At 49.5% G+C, this 13,270-nt stretch overlaps 1 pseudogene; it reads right to left on the bottom strand.

The window, feature by feature from the left end:
- Positions 1 to 2,597: 2,597 nt before the first annotated feature.
- Positions 2,598 to 7,103, bottom strand: LOC149358531 (palmitoyltransferase ZDHHC20-B pseudogene; annotated as a pseudogene).
- Between the last annotated feature and the right edge of the window lie 6,167 nt (positions 7,104 to 13,270).

Raw genomic sequence — 13,270 nt, 5'->3', positions numbered from 1 at the left:
TAGAGAACGCATCATCTGTAGTAGCTTCTGCGTCTTGGGAAATCATGAGTGCGTCCGGATACGCTGAAAAACCCAAATATATCATGCTCATTCAAAATACTTTTTCCCCAAAACCATTCCACAGTGATGAGCTTTGCAGAATGTCATTGCAATGCACCAAGTACGACAAAAGATGGTGTTTAGAGGTGTCGCGTTTCCTGCGAGGCTGGTTGTGCTATACGACTTCCACAGCTGTAAACAGATATCCTGTTTTGGCACTTATTGGTTGAAGGCGGGGAACACTGTCGAACGAACGATGTTCTATCTTAGTGGTCTAGAAAGATATGCAACAGAAAAGTCAGCCATCCCGACCACTGGGCTCTTTCAAAGCACGACTATCTCGCCATCTCGTTTCCCTTTGATAAACTTATCCGCCTCTATTTGAACTGCGACCTCTGAAGTTTGTGGCAGTCAGGCTAACAGCGTCGTTTCGAAAACTCTTTAACGCGCTTATCACGCTTGTTTGCACAGCTGTGTGCATTTCGGAGCATCTTTCTTCCTACCCTTATCTTATCTTCCTCCCGACGAGTTCGCGGTGGCACATGCTATCTTGTATACATCGTATAGTTGGCATTGCTGTTACATCCTGCCTGTGCCAGCACACTCGCCAAAATTTGTTAACGCTCTCTTTTTTATGAACTGCCACATAGAGTCCTTTCTCTTTTTCTTACAACAACGCACGAAAGCTACTTCCCTGCAGTGCCGTCCATTATTTGCAGGCAAAATGAACTTGTATTTTTCTCGCGCCCATCATTTGCCGTTGCATTTCTAATAACGAATCGTCGCACCTCTAATCTCACTTCACGCGGTGAGCTTCACAAACGAACGCTTTCAGAGATCAGCCCTAATTCGGTTCCTTTGCATCGGCAGCGGGACTCAGCCAGCCAGCACAGAAGCCGCAGCAAGGGGAAGAAGCCGCAGCAGCAGAGGACGGCGCTTCCAACCATGCTGACCGCGGCCAGCCTCGAGTCCCTGCTGGACTCGCCTTCACCGTCGACGACCATGGCGCGTTCCCAGAGGCGCCAACGCGTTAGCGCTGCGGGACGCTGTCCGTGATTCGTGATCATTTCCTGAATCGTTTGTACGGCCAGGACACCTCGGCTATGTATGTGTATGTAACAAAATTCGGCACACTTTTGAAAACAAAGAAACAAAATCAGCGCCGCGCGAACGGCATCTCGCCAGCGCGATCGTAAAACGGGGGAGAAGGAGACCCCTGGAGGGACACTAGCATTCGGTGTGTGTGGCTGCCCCCTCCACCACCACTCACCCGAAGGAATGAGTCAGTCCAAGCCGCCGTTAAGCTTCGGAGAAGCGCGCTCGCTTGACTCCGGGGACCACACCACTCGACCAGCAACGAACCAACGAGGCAATGTCCGCCAGTCTGCGGGACGGCATCGTCGTGGACCTCTGGTCGTCGGACTGTCGCAGTGCCCGGTGAACAAATTGTGTTTTGTTTACCTTTCTCTCTTGTGTTAGTGCAATTTCGGTGCAATATTGCCTTTGTATTGTATTCTCCTCGAGTTCAAATTTGCACGATTTGCATTGTTTTCTTCATCACTTTGTATGTGTTTGTACTAGTGATTGTAAAATCCTCTGTATCGTCTCATTGCTGTATAAACATTGTTTTGTTTGTGAACCTTCGGCTCCGACCCATTCTCTGGCTTGCGACCGGCGAAAGCTGGGCACCAAACGAACAAAAACCTCTTGTCAATTGGTAGCTGGTCTCCGCTGAGCTTGCCACGCTGAGTCGAGGACATCTCCTTTGAGTCCGAGGCCGCTACCCCCCCACGCTCTAAGGGTGTCTGTCTGGGAACTTCAAGCTTAAAAGTGCGAGAAGTTGGGTGACAGTGGATGTGGCTTCCTATGCCCAGCCCCACAGATATGCCTGCGCTGCTGTCAATCATGCCAGCACCCCTTATATTAGAATATTGGAGCGTCCTTCACGGCACCGGATCTGGCGGCCGCAGAAAGCCATTGCAATAGCCATCACTATCAAGATGAGCGATACCCAACACCATGGCACTCATTTTTACAGACACCCAAGCCGCTCGCAGAACCTATACCTTGTATCGTAAGGACGGTCGAGCCGATCTGTATTCTCTCCTCTTCTCTCCTGCGCGCGAGTGCATGCAGCTCACCTGCCACACTTCGTCTTCATCACATTTCCGCCGCACTTAAAAAATATCTAGTGAATTTCCTAATCACTAGCCTAATATAAAATATAGTCTTTAAACCTTGCAGGCCGCTTCTTTTGGCGTGCACTTCTGCGAGGCGGCGCAGGAAGTGAAGCCGCAGTTGCCGCTGTTGAAGTGCACGAGGGTTGAGGAGTAGCTGCCGGTTCTGGAGCGGGCGAAGCTAGGTGTGATGAATGGCCCGGCCTAATATGGATCTGTATAACAAGGCAGTTTTGCAAAACACCTGAATAGGAGCAGCATTTATTCCGTATGTACTTATGGTTAATCGCTCTACGGAGGTCGGTGTTTTATCTAGGTTTGGTGATAATTTTTGACAAGACTGCATTGATTAAGCTACTACACAGATGGTAGCGCTTGCACCTATGTGACGACAGCTACAGTGGCGACCGAAGGGCTGCAGATCAGAGTGCCGTTAGAGCCACTAGTTTCCACTGAAGGCGGCTGGGATTCCAACAACTCCTCAGGTATCGGGTGCAGCTTGGTCGGGAATCGCGCTCCATCGCCGGTGCTTGTGAACACGGGTAGCATCCACAGCGACGCCTGGGGACCGAACACCTCGACGAAGTTCCGGTAGGTGCCGATGTCGAACGAGTCACCGGGCGTCCGGAAGAGCGGGGCACGCATATTCTCCAGCGTGGTCTCGTTGCTCAGCACCATAGTCACGTGGTGCCACAGAAAAGCGCCGAGGCCCAGCGCCACCGCTGCGCCCACGACGGCGAGGAAAGTGAGGTGGAAAGTGGAGGCCACCATGTGCGCGTCTATCCACCTCTCGACCACGTACTTGCCCGTGGTGGCCACTCCGAAGAGTGACAACGCCACCGCATAGAACAGCGTGAGCAGGAAAAACTTGTAGGTACTGAAGCACACGCAGTTGTTGAACCATGGGCAGTGGTGGTCCATCTTCGGTATGCACCTGCGACGGGGTATGTACGTATATAAGAGTAGAGACAACCTTCAATTGCCGGTGTCATATCTCTACTCTTCAAGCTTTGGTAACGACTGAAAAGATAATGTTCTGGCGGAATATCATATCGCGGTGTAAAATAGGATCTAACCGCATCAGTAAATGTAAACAAAAAATATGAATGCTGAATCAGAGTGCAGTCCCTGAATTCTGGAGTATTCGCTAAATATTGAAGCTAAGTAATCCGTTATAATTTCAGTTTTTCTTGTGACCCAAGGAGGCGTAGAACGGACAGCAATCATTGCCGAAGTGAGGTGATTGAGAAATGGATAGGGATTACAGGCTCAAGGAGAAAACTGGTGGGAAATAGCGTGTTGACCCTTGAGGTACCTCAGAGAGCGCCTTGATTGTGATTGTCGGTAAAAGGCTAATTGCAAAAAGATAAACGCGCTTTAAAACTCTGCCTAACAGCTGTCGTGGCTGATACACCCCTTGCTGTTTCAAACGATGCAAGTGGGGGGAAGCGGGGGGGATCCTGGAATTTGAAAGCTCTCTGAAAAATTTACCTGAACAAAGCGGAAGCACCCAGTAGATGTCCCCGCTCAAGAGAGCAAGCAGCTCAACAACTTTGAGCCATGGCTATACCGATGAACGCAGAAGTGACTTTTCAGGCAGACAAAATTACCTACAGCCTGCTCTCCTCTCCACATCCAGATGCTATATCTTTATTTTAAGCGAGTTGGACATCACTGCTGATGGTGCAAAAGCAGGTGCAATAGATTTGAGTCACTTCAACGTCGTCTTACAGAAAAAGGTACATATAGTCCTCAAGTGGCTTTTCTTGCTGATAACACAGGTGAAAGCTTCAGAAACGACAGAGCTGGAGAAGACATGCCTAATCATCATAATCATCACTATCATCCCATTTAAATCCACTGCAGCACAAATTCCTCTCCCGTTGATTCCAATTCCTGCCCTACGCTAGCTGCGACCACCTTGCCCCTGCAAACTTCCTTATCTCATCTGCCCGCCTCACCCTCTCCCATCTCCTTCTACGTTTGCCTTCTTTTGGAATTCAGTCGGTTAGCCTTAACGACCATCGATTATCTTCCCTAAGCATTACATGCCCTGCCCATGTCTATTTATTCTTATTGATTTCGAATAGGATATCTCTAACTCGAATTGGTTTTCTAGCTAACCCACTCTGCGCTCTGCCTGTCTCTTAAAGTTGCGCTAGCAGTTTCCTTACCTTCGCTTGCGGCGCTTCTCTGAGCTTAATTTCAATCCTTTTCTTCAGCCTCCGTGTTTGTCCCATATATGTGCACTAGTTAGGTGTCATTATATTCTTTCGTCCTGAGGAACACTCGTAAGTAGCTCTTCATAATTTGATAGTACCTACCATATGGATTGTGCGTCATTCTTATTCTCTTAGCTATTTCACGCTCGTGGTCTGAGTCTGCGGTCTCTAGGTCTCTACCTGCCCTAAGTAGATAGATTTTCTTAGTTTCCAATTCTTTGCCTTCTATTCTGATCTCTTCGCTTCTGCGGCTATTGAGCATTTTTTGCAGTTCATAATCATCTATAGGCCTACAGTTCTGCTTTCCCTATTTATGTCCACAATCATCCCCTGTAATTTGTCCCCTGAGGTAATTAAACAGGGCAATGTCATCAGTGAATCGGATATAACTGAAGTATTCTCACTTAAGTTTTATTCTCAACTCTTCCGAATACATTTATTTGACTACCTCTCGTGAACCAACGATGAATGGAACTAGTCTGATTCCCCTACCTGACACCCTTCCTGATTGAGATTTTATCTGTTTCGTTGTGGAGACTGGACTATGGTCATTGTGCAATTCGTATAGTTAGAAATGGCTCCGTCGCATCAGCAAAAAGTGTCCGCAATTTTGTCCGCACGATTACGTCGTTCTCTGAAGACAAATGTTGGTTTGGTTTGGTTTATGGGGTTTAACGTCCCAAAGCGACTAAGGCTATGAGAGACGCCGTAGTGGAGGGCTCCGGAAATTTCAAATGTGTGAAAGTGCAGTTATGACAGATAGTGTGTGATGAAGTATTGCCGTGGGAAAATTTTGATTCATGAGGTGCAATTAGCTAATTAATTAAAAGCGAGACAATGCGAAAAAAATATACTTAGGCGTCAAAATTGCCACGGGCGTCGATATAGTATGCGGACGTTTTGCTTTCGCATTGCCCTAATGCGGGTCGCCGCAGTGATCTCAAAGTTCATTCCAGCAGTTTTAAATAGGCCTCTTCACCTTGGTTTCATATTATTTGAAAACTATGGATCTGGTTGGTTACATTCTGGGTATTTTTTTTTTCTATCGCCAAAGTGATGACTTTAAAATGTCCCTTTGAAGAGTGCACCCATTCAAAAAGCCAGGTGACTGCTTCGACCAGGAGCGGCCGCATAGATACCTTCGGCAGGCGGAGCAGTGGTGGCATCGGTCGGGCTTGATGAGGCAGCAGGGCTCGCAGTAGCGCACGCAGCCGTCGGGGCCGATGGTGAGCAAGCGCCGATCGGCGGCCAGCGTCCGCAGCACCTCGCGGCGTGTGTGCTCGTTGTGGCAGTGCTCCAGGGCCTGCCGCTCGCCCACGCTGAGCGAGAAGAGGCGCGGTATGGGCGCCACACTCGCCACGGTGGTCTGCGCGTAAGACCTGCGCATCCACAAGGGACGATGCACACCGCTCACGCATCGCAAGGCTGGGTCGCAGTGATGGTTCTCGGTACCTGCCGCACGTTACACGTGTGGAAAGTAAATTTCGTTGTTCTGATCACAAATAGGCCACTATAACTGAAGGCAAAGTTTATACGAACTAGAAAGGGTCCAAAAATGAAATACACGTATCGCCGCCTCCTGCCGTTAGCGGAAGCAAAATGCGTTGACGCAGAGACAGTTTTGGGAGCCAACCCTTGCGAAAATGGTCTATAGGCAGTCTATAGACTTTTCATAGACTCTATTGCCTTGCTATATATAGTTCGCTTTTTCTATTGACAGTTTTAGAGTGTCTATAGACAAAATTCCACTAAAAGTGTATAACCATAAATCTATAGATTGCCTATAGACTGCCTATTGCATTTGTATTGCCTATAGACTGTTTTCTAGGATTTGTGTATAGAGAATCTATGGACTTTAAAGGCAGAAGTCTATGGACTATCGACTGTCTCAAATTTTTGTGAGAGGATTCCTGAATCCCGGGTACATTGCCGTTCTCATCGAAACCTTCATCACGGAGTCCTTTTCCGCATCGACGTCACCGGTTTGAACTGGTGGCCGGAATAAAACTTCCAGTTTAAAACCGATCATCTCACCTATAAATCCGTAAATGTGTCTGTTGCGAGCGGACGCAAAGTATTGCCAGAAAGTGCCACACAAGCGGTTTTTACTGAGATAAAAAAAAATTACGCAATGGAAAGTAACAGAGCAGAGACAGGGCGATGAAGATGGACGACACAACAGCCGTGCCGACATCGTCATCGTCCTGTGTCTGCGCTGTTACTTTTGGTCATGTCAGACACAGTAGTCCATGAGATGAGAGCATCCTTGTGAAAAATTCGCTTTGGGCTGTTCTCTTTAAGAGGAGGCTATGGGGTCGATATCAATAATCGGTGGCCGCAGTTACCAGAGGCAGAGGAAGAGCAGCAGGTGGAAGCCGACGCCGAAGAAGGCGGCCTTGAACGCGCTGTCCTGGATGACTGATCCACAAAACACCAGCACGTACGCGTAGTAGGCCCAGACGAACAAGGCCGACACCAGGACCAAGGGAAGCCAGTTGAGCAGCAGGGAGAGCCAGCTACGACGACGCCTGCGGTCGCCGCTCTGCTGGCGTCCTTCGCGAGCGCCCACGGACAGGTCGTCCAGGGACCGCATGCAAGCACAGTCTTCTTTTTCTTCATCATCATCTCGTGGCGTGTTCACTTGGCGTTCTTCTTCAATGCTCATCTACGACACACCCACCTTGCCTTTTAACGTGCGTGGGTGAAGGGAAACCGCCTGGGAAACAATAAGTGGAGGAAAAAGTAGCTCGCTATCTTCATGCCTTATTATTTCTATAAGCCTTTTCACGTACATAAATTACTGTTTTGCGCAAAGGCAGAAAAAAATTTGTATGTAAAAAAGGAAAGAAAAAAGCAAAGCTAGTGTGGCGCAAGGTGCATGATCATTTTTTTTTTTGTCATTCATCGCACTAGACCTTTCTTAGCTTAAAGCGTTAGCCAAGAAAAAATATTTAACTGCTTCTAACAGTTCTGCATGTTGCCCAGTGGTATGAGTACATTCGTTTAAGCAATAAATGATTCCGCAGACTTCCGCATTGTGTTTTCTGAAGTAGAGTGCGGAAGTTGAGAGCTGAAGTGCTCCGGCAGTGGGAGGGCTTTCCCCGTGCACATTCTCGCGCTGAACCTGAGCGTGGCTGGCGTGGCTCCGTTCTCAAGGCGTCGGTTAGCTTCATGGCTGCTTGGATACCATGGAAAGCGCTACCCAAGCATTTCGAAGCCGCTTCTTGAACAGCCCAAGGCGAGTTCCCTGAGTGCTCCTGTACGGAACAGTCAGCCTCAGCGCCACAAGGCTGATCATCGTACTACTGGTTTTCCTGTTCGGGAAGATGTCGCACATTAGCGGGTGGGCCGACAGGGGCTCATCCAACTTTTGCTGCCCCCAGGTTCTGGAGAACGTCTACGGTGATGTCAACTTTGACCGCGATCCGTGCGAGAGTGTCCTGGATTACGCTTGCGCTCGACGCGATCGGTCGGCGATCAAAGGAGACAGGTGCGGCGATTCTCCAATCCGGGCGCTTCCAGGTGATTCCTTGAGCGGAAAGCCCACCACGAATGCTGCGGGGAGAGCCATTGCCGCCTACTACAAGGCATGCGTGGCATCATTTTCCGCGAACGAGTCCTTAGGCCAACTGTCTGCCAGAGCCGTTCTGGACGTAGCAAGGGCTGAACCCTTCATGCTAGCGGTCAGTTTACTCGGCCTCGTGTTTGAACTGTCCCTTAGATACGGCCTTCCGTCCTTGCTCGACATACGGCTCAAGTCAAGTGAATCAGCGTCAGCAACCTACCTCATTATCTCTTTCCCATCAATCGCCAAGATTACTCTGAACAAGACATTGGTCGCATATCAGACTGTGAACGACGACGCTCTATGTGCCGTCAACGAAGCGATGTTGTCGAACATTTCAGGCGAGGACGTCGACGAGTTTTTCATTGACTCAGAACGAGCGCGCGCGTATGAGAAAAGTTAACACCATAGAGGATCTCATGAAAATCGCTACCGGAATCACGGCTGCGCAATGGAATGATATAATAGAGAAGTTCACCCCTTTCACCAGGGTCTCAAACATCGCCGGCGTTCCATTCCGCGTGCTGAAGGCACGCATAGCCGAGTGGATCAAGGCCGGGAAAAGCCAGTCCGGTAGCGTGGCGATGACTGTAGTTGTAGCTTCGATTCACCTGGCATCAAGGCTCACTCCCGGTGCAGACAAGAGCGAACACAAGCCGGATATATTCTGCGATGCGGCCACGAAGGAGCTGCGGCCTCTGTGGGTGCTGAATGCCGTTGGTACTTCGTCTCCGCTGCCGTTGAACAACGCCATCCGGGCCGTTTATTGGGAGCTCTTGAGGAGGGTTTTGCGTACGGTGGGCTTCAGCATGACCAAGTTCGACCGAGACCAGTTGGCAGAGAAGTTGGTGAAGATGCATATGCTTTTCCCTTCGGACGTTGTACCGCAGAGAGTGCCCGTTCCTGTGCTAGCCCAGGACATTGCACACGCCTACCTGGCCGCACGCGCGTACATGTTTGAAGCCCGACGCTACCGAACTTTAACCCTAGGCGTGTCCCGCGACTTCCTCGGGGAGCTGGACGGAGTCATTGCATGCACCACCTCCGAAACACTGACCATTCCGAGCCACATATACGCTTCGCTCGTGGCCATTAACACGACCGAGGAGGTGCTATTGATGCCGACCATTGGTGTGCGCCTGGCGGATGTTATTTGGAGGGCTGTCCTGTCAGGGAATTGGAGCCGGCAGACGCTGACCCGACTTCGTGTGTACGAGGACTGCATCGCCAGCAAGATCAAGGCGACTGCCTCGATGGACGCCGAGTTTGCGACCAGCCACTGGCTCAGCCTCGACACCAGCGTGAGGGCCAGTCGCGAGGAGGATGACTGGCACGCCCTGGTCGACGGTTCCAGGAACGTGACGCTCAGCCAACTGTTTTACGCTATGTACGTGCAGCATCACTTCTGCAGCGGTGCTCCGATCACCGGTTCGCGGAACTTTGTCGAGAGCACACTGAACGCTCTGATCAGAGCGTACCCCGAATTCGCTTCGTTGTTTAGGTGCCGCAAAGCGCCCAGAAACGAAGATTTGATGTGCGCGCAACACCTGTCAGAAAGAAAGAAGGATATTGTATTTGCTTAAATGATGAGTGCAGCGCTAGCACGTGTTGCTTTCTGCTCTCAAGGTTCTCTATAGGGGAGATAACTTCAGACGTTGGTTTTCCAATATTGACTACTTTGCCAATGCGATTTCAATCCCTCAGGGACAATGTGTGCAACACTCGATGCCTTGTTTAGATTGAATGTCTTGTTATTAGTGCTGAGCTCATAGAGACAGCTTCGAAATGAACTTTTAAGGTGCAATAGTTTGCATGTTGATGAGGATATAGGCTTGTTTACTTGACCTCAGTTCTTTAAAATGAACGCTTTCAATTAAGAGTCTAACGCCGTTAAAATTTGATCCGTTTCCTAGGCAGCGAAATATTTTAAAAAAATCTAAGCTTTTCCTTTTCAAGGAAGCCTGCATGCCTTCACCACTTTTTTTTGGCCATAGTAGGTTACTTAAGGGTTTGTGGGCATTACAAAATTCAGTCTCAAGGATTCGGAATTCAGTACATAATATACTCAGCACAGAATATACTTCTTTTTTCCTTCCTATCTGAGCTAAACTTCAAGCCTTATAATGTGTCCTGTTCTGTCATTACAACTGGACTCAGATTGCTTATAGGGTCCTGCTTCCGCTTTGGTAATAGCAAGGCCGGAACTACGGATTGTAAGCATGGTGCACCAAAAGTTTTCTTCACTGTGATTACAGCAGGTGAAAAAAAGGGCCATTATCTCGTCTGGTCAGAGAGGCCGAGGCCCTACACAGAGCACGACGAAACGAGCATTTTCTAAAGTGCAAGCCTTCCAACCGGGCTTAGATTCCACCAAATCTTCTTTATAAAATTTGTGGTATTCGCTTTTACAAACTTTCAGTTGTAAGGGCTACAGTTTGGACTACAAATTCGGCTTGTTTGACATTAGGAGCAAATAAAGGGTCGATTTTCCCACCGCGTCTTGATATACTCGAAACCTGCAACTACTACTGAACAGCATTCCTTACATTTGCGCCATTCCTCTTTCCGAGTAGATGTCCTCCTTATTCTGAATCCCGTCCTATGCTTCTCCATCCTTTTAATATCTAAACGTAAAGTGCTTTCGCCGCATTCCTTTCGAACCGTGATAAGACAAGACGTGATAGGGCTAGGCGTGATAAGACGAACATGTCAACGCAGAGAAACTACACCGTCACTCGTTCTCATCGAGGCCTTCTCCGCTCTGTGCGAGCCTGCACGAATGCAGTCGCTTTGGCCTTCCGCTCTGTCGTCGACCGACCGAGGACGCCTGTTCCACAGACTCCGGCTAGGACTCTCTCGCTTTACATTTAACGTCTGAAACACATGAATAGTTCGTCCACTTCGAGCTGTTAGCGAGGAGGACCTCCTTGGTAGAGCGGTGCAGAATGCCTGGATAGCAGCGTTCCACTATGACCACAATTGTATATATGATTTTATGCGCGAGAAATTGTTACGAGTGAAAATATATTGAAAAATCGGAATGAAGATGTGTATACAGAGAAATACAGCTGAAGCGCCGAGCAACAAGGGGCAGGCAACGGAGAGTGCGGCACGGTACTGACAAAGAAACGGCTGCGTACCCGTTCGTACTTGCATTATGAGCTAATACATCCAGCGGAGAGCAGGTCATGGAGTTCTTACAAGACAGCCGACTTGAGCCTATAGCGTACCACAGGCAGCCGGCCAGGCCCGTTAGGCTGGAGATCGCGGCGGTGCAGGATACGGTCTTGAAGGAGAAAGAGGTGTAATTGTGCATCAGGGCCTTCAGTGTGCGGGCGTAACGAAGGATCGCGGCGCTGTTCTTCGGCGGTGTGGAGCAAATCGGAAATGGCAAAAATAGACGGTTCCACGTTTTCCGCACTCGAATCAGAGGACTCCGCAGGATAGCGAGATAAGCTTCCAGCGTCATTGTGCAGATGGCCGGATTTGTGCACTGTGCTGAACGAGTGCACTTGCAGGCGCAAGGCCCAACGACCAAGACGGCCACCGGGATCATTGAGGGAAGAAAGCTAGCAAAGAGTGCGATGGTCAGTCACGACGAAGAGTGGCCGACCGGAAAAGTAAGGGTGGCTTTTGGCAACCTCCGAAACAAAGGCGAGAAACTCGCGCTCTGCTATTGAATAATTGCGCTCGGCGCACAAAAGACGGCGGCTTGAGTACGCTATGATGTGGTCGTGGCCATACTGATTTTGGCTAGTATCGCACCCAGCTCGTGTCTGCTGGCGTCGGTGCGAACTTCATTAGCGGCTGAAGGCGGGCGGTCAATAATGTGACGCGGGATTAAAAACTTTCGCTTCGGAAGTGCCAGCGGTGAAGCCAACGTCTTTCTTAAGAAAGTGTGTGAGCGGACGGGCGATGTCGGCGAAATTTTGAACGATACGACGACGCTGAATGCTGCGGACAACCTTCAGACCGGAGAATAGGGAAGTCCCTGAGGCTCTAATTTCACGGAGGTCTGGGCGTATGGCCAAGGATGGTGAGCTCAAGAGAAAAGTGTACAACACTTGTATCTAACCGGTGCTCATCTATGGGTAGAAACTGGGAGGGTAACGAAAAGGGTTGAGCTTAAGTTAAGGACAACGCAGCGAGCTATGGAAAGGAAAGCGATAGGTGTAACGTTAAGAGATCGGAAGAGGGCAGAGTGGGTGGGAGAACAAACGCGGATTAATGACATCCTAGTCGAAATCTAGAGGAAGAAATGGGCTTGCGCAGGGCATGTAATGCGAAGGAAAGATAACCGCTGGACCTTAACGGTAGCGGAGTGGGTAACAAGAGAATGTGATCGTAACAGGGGGCGGCAGAAAGTTGAATGGGTGGTTGAGATTAAGAAGTTTGCGGGGATATGGGGGCCGCAGCTGGCAAAGGACAGGGTTAATTGGAGAGACATGGGGGAGGCCTTTGCTCTGCCGTGGGCGGAGTAGGGCTGATGATGATGATGATGGTAGGCTGACGGTGGCCGACCTACTAGCACTTTGCGGGGTAGAGGTGGAGCCCGGCTTTGAAAAAAAAAAAACAGTGAGGCTAGCTGAAAGCCGATAAAGGTGCGCTGAAAACGTTGACGGGGAGACCGCGAAATTGTCTAAATAACACAGACAAGTTGTCCTCTTTAATCCTCTAAGCACAAAGTCCATCATCCCCTCGAAAGTTTCTGGCGTTTTACACAGGACGTACAGCATCACATTAAACTGACAGAGGCTCTCACGAATAACGGAAACCGCCTTTCGCGGTCCGTGTCCTTCGCAGCGATCTGACATTAACGGGAGCGTGTATTGATAGGTGAGAAATATTGGGCTCCGCAACGCCAGTCCAGCGCATCGTCTGTGCGGGAAGTGGACAAACATTTTTTTTTTGTGATCTGCTTAAGGTGATAGTAATCAACGCGAAAGCGCCAAGAATTGCCCTTTTTTTAACTAACGCCGCTGGTGAGGTCCACGGACTCGAGCACGGCTCAACAATGTCCTTGGTTGGCGTCTTGCCAGGTTCTCATTGAACGGCTGAGCATTCGGTGTTAGAAACTGTACGGTCGCCGGTGAACAGGAGTAGAGTTAGTTGCTGGTGTTTATTCGGTGCTTAGCAATGTAAGTTCGAACCAAAAGGTTGTAGTCAAAATCAAAGATGTTTCGCAAGTGTTCTAACGCGTAGAAGGTTGTGAGCTCGCGCTCACGACAGGCCGGCATAAATCTCTTTCAAGTAGTCGGCTGCTGGTA

This window comes from Amblyomma mixtum, chromosome 2 (assembly GCF_055824585.1).
Source record: "Amblyomma mixtum isolate Tamu chromosome 2, ASM5582458v1, whole genome shotgun sequence".
In the NCBI taxonomy this organism is placed as follows: Eukaryota; Metazoa; Arthropoda; class Arachnida; order Ixodida; family Ixodidae; genus Amblyomma; species Amblyomma mixtum.
This window is presented reverse-complemented; position numbering and strand designations above follow the sequence as displayed.